Source organism: Otolemur garnettii, unplaced genomic scaffold (assembly GCF_000181295.1).
Source record: "Otolemur garnettii isolate 467f Iridium unplaced genomic scaffold, OtoGar3 scaffold00079, whole genome shotgun sequence".
Taxonomy (NCBI): domain Eukaryota; kingdom Metazoa; phylum Chordata; class Mammalia; order Primates; family Galagidae; genus Otolemur; species Otolemur garnettii.
Window position 1 is genome coordinate 7,607,639 of NW_003852474.1, and position 16,769 is coordinate 7,624,407.

At 42.6% G+C, this 16,769-nt stretch overlaps 1 protein-coding gene across 1 annotated transcript in view; it reads left to right on the forward strand.

The window, feature by feature from the left end:
* Positions 1–16,769, forward strand: part of AFF3 (AF4/FMR2 family member 3) — a 529,930-nt gene that overhangs the window by 186,135 nt on the left and 327,026 nt on the right. The gene's annotated exons all lie outside the window — the stretch shown is intronic.

Genomic DNA, 16,769 nt, shown 5'->3' on the forward strand with positions numbered 1-16,769 from the left:
GGCTGGGGATTCGAACCCGCCACCTTAGGTGTATGTGGCTGGCGCCTTAGCCGCTTGAGCCACAGGCGCCGAGCCCCTTCCCTGTATCTTATTTATATATTTAATCATTATGAACTCATGGATTTTTATTTTATTCTATAGGTTATAATTGATCATTCACATTTTTTTGTTGTTCAGATTTTCTCAGGTTTTGTCAGTGAGATTTCCATCAAGTTGGCTTGTTTTCATGTGACATCTCCCCATTATTCCTTATTCTGGCACATTAAGATGTTCTACAATCATTTTGTCATTCCATACTTCTGACTTGGAATCAGCCATTTCTCAAGGGAGCCCTGGTAACTTGTATTGCAGAAATAGCACTTAGAAACCAAGACATGGGTATTGTGTGTGCTCATTGCTGCTGAGGGTCATCACTTCTCATCCCTTTCATTGGACAGCGCTAAATTATATATGTATTTCACATGCATGCTACATATTCATGTCTGTTTCTACTTCAGTATGTATCATCTATACTCTGTCTACTACTACGTCAAAACTTACGTATCTCCAATTCCAGTCCAATTTCACGGAGTTCATTCTGGCCTTCCCTCTTCCTGTATTTATAGTTCCTCCTCCTGACAGAGAGAGAAACCTTGTTCCCTTTATTCGTAATATATTTACTTAAATGCTCAATGTTAGAATATACAAAAAAGTAGACTCAAAATTGGTAACTCATACAACTGTGAAAATCAAACCAACTATCTGAAATTCAATATTAATATAAATTTTACATGAAGTTCCTGCGTATATAGGCACAATAGTGGGTATAGCTGAATAAGATACTGTCTTTGTCATTGAAGTATTTCAGCTCTTCCTCTATTTCCCCATCTGAACTGGAGGGGTGAAGTAGAATCGGTTTTTGTTCCAGTGTTTATCAGAACACAGTGAAGGGCTGAGCCCATGCTGTGATGTGTGGGTGGGTGTGGGGTTATCTGGGGAGAGGGTGTTGGGGTTTGGGGTTGCAGTAGATGGAGGTTTTCTGGGTCTTCCTTGTTTTGATACCACTCAGCACTTGTCTCTGCAAAGAGGATAACGTCTCACATTCTTTTTGGTATTCATGTAGGGTGTGGATGGGATAGCTGCTGCTGTGTAACAAAGGATCTGAAAATTTAGTGGTGTAGAATAACCATAATAGTAGTTCATTTTGCTCATGGATATACAATTTTGACAGGTCAGAAGTCAATCCCTAATACAAAAATGGGAAGCTAAGAATTTGTTTCCCTATGTTGATCATTCGGGAATGTTTGACCTTGTGAGATTTTTGCCTCTCATTAAATTTATAGGTGTTAGATTGAATGTGTAGCTCTAGGTCTTTTTAATACTCTCATGATTTGTGATCTCATGGGCTCATTTGTTGAGAAATACAACTGTATTCATTTGGGTTAAAAATACGACCTTTTGCATGCTCTGTATGATTGGAAGCTACCCTAATGGAGAAATATCTTCCTAATCAGTGGTGCAGAGGAGTTATTTATTGGGCCTTAATGGGGACATACAGCGTAGTTAGAAACTTGAGGACATAGTGTAACAAGCTGTGTGGGATTTGGAAGCACATATGCCCCACGTGTAACTTTTGGCTAATAATTTTTACCAATGCCAATTACCAAGTGGCATTTATGGACTGTGTTTGTCATCAAGCATAAAACTTTAGCTAAATGTAGAACTATTGATCCTTAGTTTCATGGGCAAATATTTTCCCATGAGTCAGAGTGGATTTTCCCCTAAGCTTCTCATAATGCTTAGGTCCTTATGTTAATAAACAGACCAGCTCTTTTATAGGCTGATCTCTTAGTGCAATCAGGACTCAATATTCCTCAGTAACCTGAATGTAGCCTTGTTTTCCTTTGGACTGAAGAGCAATATATTAACTCCCATTGATCTCTGAAATTCTTCCACATGCCCCGAATTCTGTTTTCGAGGCTTGGGCCTCGAAAATCTACCTGGTAGGTAGATTCCGTTTCTCTCTTACATTTGAGTACTTTCTCCTGCCAGCTACTATTTTGTACTTATAAATTCTGCCACTCTTAACAAGACAGTCCTGATGACTCATCAGAGAAGTTAACCTTTACCATCTAGAGGTTTTAACATGTTAAGTTGCTCTTAAATACCCAGTTCTTCTCGGGATTTCACATCACAGCGTAACAACACAGGGTTTTTCAACCTCTGGTGCAGGTAGTGTGTTTTGCCTCTGTGGTGACATGTTAGGTACAGGTCTTTCCTTCTAGCCCCATGGCTGCCTTGAGTCAGTTCACCCCACTTGGTTACCACTGAGCATCCTTTCAGGCAGAGGATGGCAGCAGCTGCTGGGTACAGCAGCTTATTTTTTTAAAGGAACATTATGCAAATACTACATGATACAAATACTAAAATGACATGTACATTTATGGTCTGCTTTTATATGCAGTTCAGGTGTTGATTGGTAAAATTCAGTATGAATCCTGGGGCACAGGAAACCCCTGCTGAACCTTCTGACTTGGAATTTTGCCATTTCACAGGGTCCATATGTAGCCATATAGCCTGTGGCTAGGAGGAGTGAGAGTTATAGGTGACACCTGTATGGGTCAATAATGGAACACCTTGGTGAAAAGGGTATGGGGAGGGATTTAGCTCTCCTAACCAGCATGAGAGAGCTCTCTAGATGAGAGCTTTGGTGAATTGGCTGTCGCTACACCTGTAGTGTTGAGAGGCTCGAGGATCAGCCTAATGTTAGGCTGGAGGAGCGGGCAGTTGGGAGTGTACGTACGTTCTATCACGGACCCTGACCAGTGGCAGTGACATAAGTACCTACTGTCACAGCCAGACCCACATCCTTTGCCCTGCCTGTCAGCATAAAAATGTGCAAATTTTTAAATGGGCACAAAGTTTCAAGAAAACCAGTTGGATCTATTGAGGTAATTAATCCATAATTTTCAGTTGTTTGTAGTGCATTTTTGAGACGATTCTTTTTCTTATAAAAAATCTTTTTGTACTAGATTATGGTGCATGTTCAGTCTTATAAAAATGACACATAGAAATAATAAATCAAAGAATGGTTGAAAGCAATATGCTAGTCACATGCAAAATTCTAGACCTACAGAACAGGTCAATCCACGGTCAGAGACAGACAAAGCCTTGGATGGCTGGTGGAGTAAATGGACTAATGCACTCCACCCTAGGAAGCCCACACCCTGACAACTCCGACTCAGCCCCGTGCTGGGTCATCACACTGTGCGCACAAATCAAAAGCATTATGCCTTCCTTACCATGGACATAAAAGCTTTCCTTTAAGATTCTTTCGTTAAATTTCACTCATCTTCAGAGTGACCTTGGGTAGGAAGGAAGGAGTTGTAAATTCCCTAGTTTTGGAGAAATGTGTGATGTTAGCTCTAATTAAGTAATTTGTCCAGCCAGTCAGCAAAGCCAGTCAGAGCTCCTGAAATGACCATATTTAATTTAGTCTTCCAAACCACGCTGCTATTCATATGTTCTTCTCCAGGAAAGGATATGAGGTGACTTGTCAAAACTTATATAGTTGTTACGTAGTAAGTAAAAGTAGCCTGTAAATTAGTACTGAGCTTCCTAGCAGCTAAAGTTAAAAGGGAAACTTGAAGGGGTTTGAGAGTCATGTTGTCCTTAAATGTAAAATTATCAGCATCTTAGAGAGGCAAAGATTTTCCTCACACTGGGTCCATGAGACATTATTCCTGTATGTGCTACTGGATAGTGATGTAGAAGGCAAGATTTTTCAGTAACTAGTAATTTTCATCTAGAAGTTCTTGTTGTAGCCCTTTGTGCATATAAAATGTAATCAAAATGTACACATTACAGTGGCAGGCATGGAGTAAGAATACATTGTTATCTCCTATTTAGATCTTTCTTTAATGTTCTAATATCCAAATACTACTACATGATACACTATATTAAACTATTAATCAAGTCTAGTTTTGAAAAATCTGCTTGGGAATGAAAACAAATGTGAAATAAAAATGTTAACTACCAATCCTTAGTGAATAAATAATGGGAGAGTAGTTTTCCATTATTGCCTGAACAGAAGTATTTTAAAATCAGGCATTAAGAGTGCTTTTCTCCTGAACAGTCATTTTAACATAATTAATATTTAGTGAGTAGTCTCTGTGGCAGCATATAGCATTGTGATCATGTTATTTTCAATCCACATTGGTGCATTTTGTATTTCAAAGTTCATCTCAGATTTAACATCTTGCTGCCCTATATAAAAAGGTCACTTTAGGCATCTTTCGATCAGTAACATAAGCAAAGCGTTGAAAACTGTGTTCATAGCACATGGATGATAGATTATTAGTTTCAGACCAGTTGGCAGGAAGTAAAACAGCCAACATAGATTAAAAATTATCATGGGAAATGGGAGAAAATGGGGACTTGTAAATAGAAACAAGTACCAGGTAGACAGTTTTGTTATAGATCATGTAAGTTGTTAGCATCACATGGCCCCAGAACCAGTTCTGATTCCTTTGAATCAAGATTGATAGTGAAACATCAAGATTCCCTCTGCTAAGGAGGGGAGAATAAAAAGGTGGACAGCGGGGTATGATCCTAAAACTGAATGTGGTGACTAAATGTAGAGTTTGTTTTATATTAAGAGCAGCATTCCCGACTCAGAATCTTGTGTTAGAAGACTGAATCCACTGTTAGCTACTTAGATGAGACAAAATGAATAGTAAAAGCTGCATGGTTAGGCAGGGGAAGTAATTCCAAGTCTGGTGCCTGACTCACAGTGAAGCATGAAGCGTGCATGGGTTGTTTAACCTGAAGAGAAGAATAGACTTTTCTAAACTAGTGTCTAAAGAAGAGCATTTTGGTAATCCTCACAATATTTCACTTTAATCTTGCACACAGAATGCTTGAGTTTTGCATGAACTTGTTTATTATGTAAGATAGTAAAATCACACACAGTGCAATAGAATTGAGCTAGTGTTAGGCAGCTTACACAGATTTTTACATGACTTTAACGTCTTTTTATCTTTTTTTTTTTTTTTTGACAGTCTTACTCTGTCACCCTGGGTAGGGTACCGTGACATTATAGGTCACGGCAACCTCAAACTCTTGGGCTCCAGCGATCCTCTTGCCTCAGCCTCCTGAGGAGCTGGGACTTTAGGCGTCTGTCACAATGCCTGGCTAGTGTTCTTCTATTTTTAGTAGATTTTTAGTAGAGACAGGGTCTTGCTCTTGCTTAGTCTGGTCTCAAATTCCTGAGCTCAGGCAATCTACCTGCTTCGGCGTCCCAGAGTGCTAGGATTATAGGCATGAGCCACCCCTCCCGGCCAACATCTTTTTTGTCAGTGACATGGTGAACATATAAGGGACTTCAAGTGGATGAGTTGGAAGGATGTTTTCCACCTTGGTTAAGGATAAGGGGAGGCCTGAATTACAAAAGGAGAAAGAGATGTGTGTGTTGCTAGAATTAATATTGCTCATCCACTAGTGCCTGGCATGAGGCCATGCACAGACTTGCAGCTCATTAAAAGGTAAGAGCACCTAGTAGTGTATAATACAGGCACATGAAAGCTCTTCAGGCCTCAGCACAGTTCTTCACTAGTATACAGTGAGGGTTCCAGCAGAGAAGCAGAAATGGTAAGATTTGTATGGACGTATACATGGGAGGGTGTGTGTGTGTGTAATGTGGTGGGATAGCAAGGGGTTGGCTTATACGATTGTGGGAGCTGACCAGGGAAATCCAAAGTCTATAGCAGGTGTCCTCAAACTATGGCCCGCAGGCCACATGCAACCTGCCTAGGACATTCATCAGGCCCGCCGGGTGTTTTTGCTGCCGCTGCCTGTCCTGCTTAGCAGCTGACTTGTCCTGGGGCCCACAGTCTGGCCCTCCAACGGTCTGAGGGATGGTGAACTGGCCCACTGTTTAAAAAGTTTGAGGACCCCTGGTCTATAGGAAAAGCAGGGTCTTAGGAGCTGATGCTGAATTCCACAGGTGGAATTTCTTCTTCAGGGAAGCCTCAGTTCTGCCCGTAGGGCCATTTAACTGATTGAAACAGGCCCATAGAGATAGTCTAGAATGCTCTTCCTTGAAGTAAAGTAACATAGACTTTAATCCTATCTATAAATCCCTTCACAGCAACACCTAGATTGGATAACATCTGTGTTTGAGTGAGCCACTGGGGACTGTAGCCTCACAGCGGACCATTCCAGAGGGGCAGGGAAGGGCAGCATTGCTGGCTGACACACAGATCCTATGGCATCCACTTGGTAGTAGGGAAGTCCTGAATCTGAAGCCCAGCTCTGCCATGTCCTCCCCCTGTTGCTGATCACATTTTCTTGACTTCTTTGCTTGTGGGGCTCTTAGGACCATCAGGTGAACATCTGGCATGATAAAAGTTTATAGATAAAGGCAGTTATCATAGTTTGGTACATTTTAAGACTTAAGATTCTATTTAGGGAGTTTTATCTTCACGTTGTTTGGAATGACATCCATCACATAAGATGGATGCCCCCAAACCAGGTGACAGAGTGGTAGAGAAGTCAGAGTGTTTTGGTGTTGGGACCTTTGAAAGTTTCTTTTCTTGTGGGTTTCCAGCCACGCATTAGTCAGGCCTGGTTTTAATATGCTTTTATTGGGCAGAGCAAAGATCATCTGCTTATTTATCAAACACAGGGAATAAATAAAAACATTGAGAGGGAATGATTCTCCAATGGCAGTGGAGGACGTGATACATGTTAACATCTGTATGAATACCAAATGGAGTCATTAGATCTGCACTGCTGCTGTGAGTACCAACTGAATTCCTGATGACAGGACTCTTAAAATAATGTATTACTTAGGAGGTGAGGAAGTGGAGCGCTTAATTTTTCAGTTGGTTTATTGCAGCCCTTAACAAGCATGGCTGCTAGTAAGCAGACAGTTAAATTAAAGTCATGAATATCTGTTATAGAGCTTAAAAAATAAAATCGAAACAAAAGCCTTACATTGCTGTTTGTACCCATGTGCCAAAAGGCAGGAGAGCAGAGGGAACAAACAATAAACCGGTAAAATTCCTCCGTGGCATTTTAGAACAACCAGCAGGCACAATAAGGAACGAAACTTTAACTGAAGAAAGGATCTTGACTTTTGAGTGAGTGGGAGGGAGAGCAGAGGGGCAGGGAAAGAAGCAGCTGGACAGAGAATTCGCAGCATGTGTGACTGTCGAGGCATGTGGATGGCGACCCTGATGGAGAGGGCTGTTATGTAAGTTTTCATCAGGAGCTTTTCCCCAGCAGGCGGGGTGAGGCTGGCAGGAGCTGGAGCAGGCATCTGCAGGGCAACTCTGTGAAGACTTGGGCTCCAGCAGAGTCCTTCTCTATGACTGCCCCATCAGGTTCCCACAGAGCTGTGGGCAGCATAGTCCCATCTCTTGATAGGACCATAGGGTAGCATGGTTTCTGAGCTGTTGCAGCATGAGGCAGAGGTGGTAGAGAAAGTGGAGGAGGAAAAGCAGTGACAGCCGCAGGAAAAAAGGCCAAGAAGTCAGGGGAGAGGAGGAAGAAGCCTGTGGGATTGGGGAAAAGAGAGGGGGGCAGGATAGTGGGAGCATTGGGCACCTGGGCATTGTCCTGGAGCAGCCCAGCAGATGGGGTGGGAGGACAGTGGCCATGTGGGAAGGGCTGGACCTCCCGACATAAGACACACCTGGGAAAAAGGACCCAGCAGATGATGGCGACATTACAGAGAGAATCTTGAAGGAGACAGGTCTGTAGAATGGGCTGTGCTTACTTGGGATGTCTTTCCTTCTCCTAAAGGGAAAGAGGCCAAACTAACTATTATACTAATACTGCTTTCACTGAAAAATGTACCAGTAAAAGAAGGTCCTTTTTAAATTAACAACTATACAAGACAACTAAATCAGAGCATTAACGTTTCAGATTTTAGGACCCAATATTGTTACGGCAACTGGTGTTTGTCTCACAAGACACTGAGAGGAAAGGGTGTAAAAAAATTAATTCCAAACCAGATGAAAAGAGCCCAAAACAGAGAGTATTTTTGGATAGGACTTTTTTTTTCTTGCAGTCTAAATTTAACTAAGTAGGATTCACTTGTAAGTACTGTCCTATTCAACCTTTGAAATGAAGAATGTACCATTTAAAGGGAGATGTGCATTTTATTTGAGAGACAAAACATGGTGACCTTGCACAGTTACTCTCCAGCGATCCAGGCCCTGTTCTACATTGGGTGTGGAGCACCAGGGGAGACGCAGGTTTATCTCAGATCCAACACATTTATTTATACGTGAAGATCAAACTGGAGGAAGTTGCAGTTTCCATTCCGCTTAAGTGTCTGATGGTAAAGCTACAAATATCAGAAATGACATAACCTGGGAGGGCCCAGTAGCTCACAGCTATAATCCTGGTGCTCTGGGATGCCAAGGTCGGAGGATCACTTGAGCTCAGGAGTCTCTACTAAAAACAGAACAATTAAGCTGGGCATGGATAATGCCTGTTGTCCCAGCTACCTAGGAGACTGAGGCAGAGGATCATTCGAACCCAGGAGTTTGAGGTTGCTGTGAGCTAGGCAGACCCCAGGGTACTGTAACGTAGGTAGCAGAGTGAGGAAAAACAATATACGTAACCAGTTTTCAGTCCTGTCCATACTCATGAGCCCAAGAAAGCAGGGCAAGTGAGGAAGGAAAAGGGAAAGTTTTTGCATGAAAGATAAAATTAGTGAAGAAGATGTGCAAAACTTAGTAAATTTAAGCAAGAGCTAAGGCGTTGCTGAATTCTTTCTTAATTTACAAAAGTGCTCTTGGAAAGGATGTCAGATAGAGAAGATAAATGGAATAGAATTCCTGTAATATACTGATGGAGGTTTGTAATTAGCAGCATCAGCAGGTCGTTAGTAATTGTCATACAGGGCATTTTCCCCTTGAAATGGGTATGATTGAAGGCAGGTTGAAGGGTATTGTCCCAGATACTCCAGGCCTGAGACAGAAATCTGATAGAAGAGTTTAAAGTAAAACTTAGAGACAAATACATTGCAGATTATATCAGAAATCGTTTTAAAAGGTGGTTTTAAAAGATCTCATTAAATTTATATCTGATTTTATGTGTCTTAAACTTCATAATTATCTATTTAATAGAAGTCTGTAAAGAGGTTATTATTTATATGCCAATTTCCTGAACTCTAATTTTAAACTAGAGAGTAGCGATTATTATTTTAAAAAAGATTTGATCATTGCCCACCATTTTTTAATTGTTCTAAAAGCAAGCTATTTGTACATTTCATATGCTTCAGATACTCACTTATTATTTTTTCGTGCATTCAACAAATATTTATAGCGTGTTTGCTTATTGCCAAGCACTGTTCCAAATGTTGGGGCTAAAACAGAAAAGAGTCTGTCACAGTATATCATTGATTTCAAGATGCACATTTTTTCTCACATTTTAGCATCTCTAAAATTAGAACGTGTCTTACAGTCTATTACATGACATAATTTGATTGGCAGAAGTGTTTTCTTTATAAACGGTGTGCAAGATTGTGCTGTATTATACCGGTAGCGTCTAAGCATCATTGAAACAGGGCGTGGTGGTGTAGATATAATTTGACACCTGTATGTTGGTATATCTAATCAACTATTTACTCATTCGCATTTGTATTGGAAATTGAGGTTCTTCTTCCAAGAAACTCATTATTGTGCTTCTGAGGGGGATGGCTCCACTTTACAATGTGTGTCCTTGGTAGCTGTAAATTAAGAGTAAAAAAAAAAAAAGGAATTTTAATTAGTAGATAAAATGGGATTCAGAAGAATATGCATATACATACTAAATGTTCCTATATTTTTTTCTTTATTATGCAGAGGTTTCTCAGGCAACTTAGTCTTCTCAGTGTTGGTATTGTTATGTAGAATTTTGGCATTGTGTAATGTGTAAGTTTATAGCTTATATCAGTGTTTGTTCTTTGTTTTGTTCTGTGGTTAACTTTACTTTCTAATATTGCTTTAAGTAAATCCAATTATGAAAGTCTAGATTATTCAAGAAACTTAAATTTAGAGGTGGTTCTTCTCTTTGGGCTTAGAATTACCTTAGAATTTACTCAGATGGGACATATAAAATCAACTTTAATTCAGAAAAATCCAGTTTGCATGCAGTTTTAAATGAGACGCACCTGCATGGATGAGGCACACCTGCCTTGTTGGGCTGAGTTAACAGCTGAATATACACAGACATGTACTAAGCTATGGGTATGTTATTTATGCATTTAAAATATTATTCAGGAGGGTCACACAGAATTAGAGTTTATCTCTCATTGGTTTTAAACAAATGTTCATTTTTCCTCTGTTCATAAAAGAGAAATGATGTTTCCTTCATTGTAATATGTGTAACAAGTCAATTTTATAGCATGTGACTTCCAGATTTTAAGAATTTACAGGGCTATAAATTATTTATACTGTTTGTACCCTTTTTTAAGTACATGAGATTATGGTTTAAACAGTCATGAGCAAATATACTCCCAAATATATCCATAGTCAGCGTTTGTGACCACCACACACAGTGTTCTGCAGGAACACCCAGGGGGACCTCCGTTTCAGAGGCAGAACCACATACAAGCCAAGAAGCAAAGGATGTACAGAGGGGGAAACGTTAGCAAAACCTGAAAGTGTTGATGAGAATGGAAAGGGGCTGAAATGTGGATGACCCTGGGCCTACTCTGTAAAACAGGCATCTATAAACTATGGCCCGTGGGCCACATGCGGCCCGCCTAGGACATTTATCCAGCCCGTTGGATGTTTTTGCCACCGCTGCCTGTCCTGCTTAGCAGCTGACTTGTCCCAGGGCCTGCAGTCCGGCCCTGCAATGGTCTGAGGGACAGTGAACTGGCCCCCTGTTTAAAAAGTTTGAGGACCCCTGCTTTAAATGCATTCTTAGCTGTGACGAGCAGTTGGCCTTTTGTTTTAGGGACACAGCCCCCCAGAGTGTCTCAGGCAGGGAGTGATGTGATCCCCTCGGGGTCTTAGGAAGATTCCTGTGGCTGCAGTGAGAGAATCCAGAAGAGAATGACCCTGTCAGGAGAGGACCACGACCATTTGATAAGAAAGAATGGAGGCCAAGCTAGCTCCAACACTGACGCTGCAAGAACTGGGGAGAATCTCTAGAGAAGACAGGTTTTCAGAAAGACTTGAGCATGAGTTGGATGTGGGGTGAAGCCAGATTGGAGGAAAGGCTGCCCCCAGGCATCCATCGTGGCCAGCCGGAAGGGTGTGGTGCTCACCGGTCTCTGAAGTAGTGAACGGGGGCCGACAATCGAGTGAGGTTGAGATGATGACTTCATTCTGAGTGGACTTGTCCCTTTGGCTGTGGAGGGAGGGGAGAGAGTGAGGGTTTAGTAGATGCACACGCAGGGTTCACAGAAACCGTTGGAGTGGAATGTGGGAGAAAACTGAATGGAGAAGCACAGATTGCCACACAGCCAGGTGTCCAGATAAAGCCACAGTCTGCTGATGATGTTTAGATGTTCTGCAGATGAACTGCGTAAACTGCATGTAGATGAGAGCCTTGGAACGGACTAGAAGGCTCAGATAACCAGACATAGTGTATTGGGAAAACAAGTCTAGGATGTCTCAGAAGAACTGAGAGGTGGAAAAGTGGGAAGAAAAACCTAGTCAAAGGTAACCTTGCCTTAAGTGCTGTAATCTCAAGGTGGCTTTTTGCAGTAAGTCCACAGCCCAGTTGCATGTGTGCAAACACATACTTACGCATGCACGTACACACATGCGTGTGTACACATGCTTTGTGTTTTTTTAGAAGACACGGAGAGCCCTGCCGTCAGAGGGGACATGAAGTTTTTTTTGCCTATGTGGCTAATCCTGCTCTGGCAGCTCTTGAGGAGAAGGAGGAAAATGAGCAGCATTGTATGCTGTATGCTCTGTGGGCTCTTTCTAGCGACCTGCCATCTCGGAATTGTGCCAGACCTATTTTGTGGAGATTGTCCAAATTCGCCAGACAGCCTTCCGTCATGGGCATTTCTCCCTTTGACTGTACCCATGGCTACTGCGCGATTCCTGCCCAGGGTGGCTTTAGCAGCTGTTAGAACCACATTGCCAACATCCTGTGACCTTCACAGACTCCCAGGCCTGGTCTGGCCACCCAGTCAGGGAATGCCATTGTATCAAGTGCCCACTGTGTCCTGCTGGGCCCTGCTCCAGGCTGCAGGAGATACAGTTTTTTTTAGCTGTCTCACCAAATGTGGAGCAGGCATTCCTCTCACAGGACCCTGGAAAAGTCTCTCTGGGAGGGATCAGTGAAGGCAGCAGTGGTCCAGTGGTCTGAGTGAAGGATAGAAGGAAAATAGGGCTCTCCAGAGTGGGTTCTGGGTGGTTCCTGAGAAGGGGAGCAGAGGCAGGTGTGAATCTGAGAGATACTTGTTTGGATACTTTTTCATTTTACAAGTCTAAGAGCCTTTTTAGAGGTGACCCACACCAGATTTCCAATCATTAATAGTCTCTGCATCCTGAAAGTTGTACATACCCTCCCCTGAGGCGTGGTAATTCAAGTGAAATAGTTGTTGGGCTGAAATTGCAGTATCAACTTGTGTAATTTCATCATCATCGCTTTGTTTCATCATGAGATGGTGATACGTATCCACACTGCTGTGGTAAAACCTTGCCAGTGTAATTTCTCATGTGAAGTTATAGGCTCTTCACAGAGGTCCCCTATTTCCTGCTCCTGAATTAAAATTCTTTTGGAGCCTTAATATCCTATTACAGTCATGATGTTGTATGCCCTCCGTGGCCTTGCAGTGAAATCTTTGTGGGATCCTGCAATGCAGTTAAATGGTTATTGGTGCAGCACAGTTTAGCAGTAAAGCCCTAAAAAGCCACTTCACAGAGCACCCCATGCTGATTTTTGAAAGTCTAAATGGTTCTGCCATTTCCAAAAATACTCGAAGACAGTCCTGCTACCTCAGAGGCTCTAGCAGTTACTTTTTGATAAAACGGGGAAAAAATGTTGTCTGCCTTGTCTTTTATTTCACAAAGACTTGACTCCTAGACCGTATTTTCTTGGCCATGTGGCTCCAACTTATACCTGGGCCCCCTAGATTACCAGGGGAAAGGATGTTTCTGAACGGGGAGCTATTATTACAACTGCTAAATGTTAAGCCAATTGTGTGGCTTTCAGGTAGCAGGATTGTCTGTTCTTTTTCCCTTCAAATCCTTATGTCAGCAGTATTTCTTTCATGATAACATTTATTTATCAAAGTTTATGCTACTTTGACTTTTTATAAAATACCAGTGAAGATAAATGGATCGATTGACCCCAGGAGCAGTTTATTTATCCCTTTAGTCACACTTCAGTGGCAAAATCAATACCCTTCTGAAAGATCTGATATTATAGTGGTTCCAGTAAATAGTGACATTCCTGAGCTATGTGCAAAGGGAACTAAAATTTATTATCAACTTAGATTTTTTAGTACCTGTATTGATTTTTCTGGAGATGGCTTGTGAATTTTTATTTATCTGTAGCTGAGCAAGTGACCTTTGTTTCAGAAAACTGTAGTTTAAACTTGCCAAGATTAGGGGAGTTGCAAGAACTTGTATTTGTGAAGTTGGGGTAAAAAGAAGGAGGCATTTTTTCTGGAAGCAGTCTTTTTATGTTACATAGTCAAAATTTTGCATTCTTCTTAGTGTTGCCAAACTCCAAACATGTCAAATCTACAAATACTTTTTTTTTTTTGAGACAGACCCTTACTCCGTTGCCCTGGGTAGAGTGCTATGGCATCATCATAAGCTCATGGCAACCTCCATCTTTTGGGCTCAAGAGATCCTCTTGCCTCAGCCTTCTCAGTACCTGGGACTGCAGGCATGCTCTACAGTGCCCAGCTTATTTTTCTATTTTTTATAGAGATGGGGTCTTGCTCTTGCCTAGGCTGGTCTCAAACTCCTGAGCTGAAGCAATCTACTTGCCTTGGTCTCCCAAAATGCTAGGGTTGCAGGCATGAGCCACCACACCTGGCCCCACAAGTACATATTAAAGACATCTGCGTAGCCCTGTAAGGAGGGCTCTCCACAAATGGCGTTTTCATTGGTCTGGGTTTTGAAGGTGAGAGTAGCATACCCAGAGGCTTGAGGGAAAAAGAGGGCAAGAGGAAGCTGACTGCTGCCAGGGAGGAGGATAGATAAACTGGCCCTGGGGAGGAAGGGGCAGACTGGGAGGCAGGGTTGCCCATAGTGAGAGCACCAGCCAGCAGGGCCTTGGAATTCAGGCCTGGAGGCAGTAGGAGCCAAGATGGAAACTCACTGTTGAAAAATTGCTCTGGTGGTACAAGGTGAGCAGAGTGCTTGGCTGGGAGAGGCATCCTGGGGACTGAGCTCACTCAGAAGCCAGTGCAGCAGTGCAGGCCCAATGGAGCACATGGCAACCCCCAGTGTTGCCTTGAGCAAGTGGGGGACTGAGTGAGGGTCAGACCAGTGGCAACGTGATGCCAGAGCAGAGGACATGGTAAAAGAGAAGGTGCCAGGAGCTGACTGCTGATGGGAGTCTTCTTCCTTAGGATGAGCTTGTTCTTGGGGTTTGTGGTGATGGTTTCTCCAAGCGGGGGTGAAGTGGGGAGGGAGATCACTGTGTTCAGTGTCAAGAGTTACCTGGATAGCAGGACAAGAATGTGACTGGAGACTTCAGACACAATACCCATCCCTCTCCTCTGTGCCTCAGCGTCCCCGTATGAGCACCTGTCCCTTAGGAATATAGTGATGATGAAGAGATGACAGAATAAAGCACTTGGCACCAGGTTGGGTCTGGGGTAGGTGCCTAGGACATATGAGTAGTTATTACTTTGAAGATTCTGGGGGGAACCCCGTCAGTTCTTAGGAAAGCTGAGGCAGAAGGTAAGGGAATGAGAGCTCAGGCATCTCCCACTGTACAGACACTTTTCTTAGTTAACAGGAAGAAAGAAAAGCAGCCACTTTTTTTCTGTGGAACTCACATAACTTTTGTCTGTACTCAGTGGAAGTTACTGAGTGGGTTGAAAATAGAAAAGCCTTAAGACTTGTCAACCCAGCTTATCAGATGAGCTCTGTAATATTTCTCAGAAGTTAATCACTTGAGAGTCTTCGCTTTTTCTTATCAACTCACAATTAATTGTGTTCTTATTAAACTGGTAGATCCTAATTTTGCATTATGATTCAGGGGCTCTTAAACGTGTAAAATTTATTTGCTATGCCTACATCATTGTTTTCAACTAAATACTTCGGTTCAGTAGACTGGCAGTTGCCAACTACATAGTCATGACCATAGTGGGCAAATAAAAAGGTATAGGATATCTGTGTTCCACTCCTAAAGGGTGACTTCTCAGAAAGACAAGACTGTGAAATGGTGGTGTGAGAAGGTGAATGACTGACTGGGCATTGTGGTGGGCACCTGTAGTCCCAGGTATTTGGGAAGCTGAGGCAGGAGGATTAGGAATTTGAGGTGACTGTGAGCTGAGCTAAGGCCACTGCACTCTAGCCTGGGCAACAGAGTGAGACTCTTCCCCACAACCGCCAAAAGAAGGTAAGTAAATGGAGCCTCCCAGGAGAGGAATAGATAGTGAGCACTCCAGAAGAGGATAGAAATTAGAAATGTGCACAAAATGACCAGAAAAGACCTCACATTGGGGCATAATCTGGGCTCTGAACAACTAGCCAAGGACGGGCAGTGAGAGGTCATCATGAGGAGAAACCAACCTCAAAGGATCCCAGGTGATCGGGGCAGGGTCCTACACTGAAAGGTGAGTAGAGCCACCTGGCCAGAGAGATCTGTGGAGTAAGTCTGTGGGGCCTTGTTACCACGCTGTGGAAATCTATTTCACTCCTAAAGTGTCTTATGAAAATCTGGCCACAGTGACGTTTTTGAGGGGAGATAGTGGGAGCAGGGGCTGTTTGTGAGATGAAGCAAATTAATTGCACGTGACTAAAAATTAAATTCTGAAGTAAAGATCCTTACCATTTGATTGGTCTTACATGTGTTGCCAAATAAAAAGTTCTGAAATACCCTTTAAATATTGGTCTTTGTTATCCTAAAATGGTGAACAAATTACTGTAAATTAATGGAATTAATTTTCCCTGTTATCGAGATAACATCTTGGTCTGTTTCCCAGGCTGGAGTGTGATGGTATGATCATAGCTCACTGCAACCTCAAACTCCTGGGCTCCAGCGATCCTCTGCCTCAGTATCTGGAGTAGCTCAGACCACAGCACATGCCACCACGCCTGGCTAATATTTTTCATTTTTATAGAAAATGGGGTCTTGCTATGTACCCCAGGCAGGTCTCAAACTTCTGGCCTCAAGCAAGCCTCCTACCTTGCCCTCCCAAACTACTGGGGTTACAAGTGTGAGCTGCTGCACCCAGGCACATTTTTAACTTTATTTTTAAATAATAACATACTACTATTAATAATTATGAGGAATCAATACTATTATAATTAATTTTGGACAGAGGTATAGAATGTACAGAAGGAAAGAAGGACTTAAAATTTTAAATCTATGTACTTTCACAATGCGGGGGCGGGGGACAGAGCCTCAGGCTGTTGCCTTGGATAGAGTGCTGTGGCATCACAGCTCACAGCAACCTTCAATTCCTGGACTTAAGCAATTCTCCTGCCTCAGCCTCCCAAGTAGCTGGGACTGCAGGTGCCTGCCACAACACCCCGCTATTTTTTTGTTGCACAGGTGCTGGCAGGGAGTTGACAGGGCTTGAAGAGAACTACATGGGCACTGTGGGCCTCCATGGCCAGAACACCCCCCCCCACCCCCGG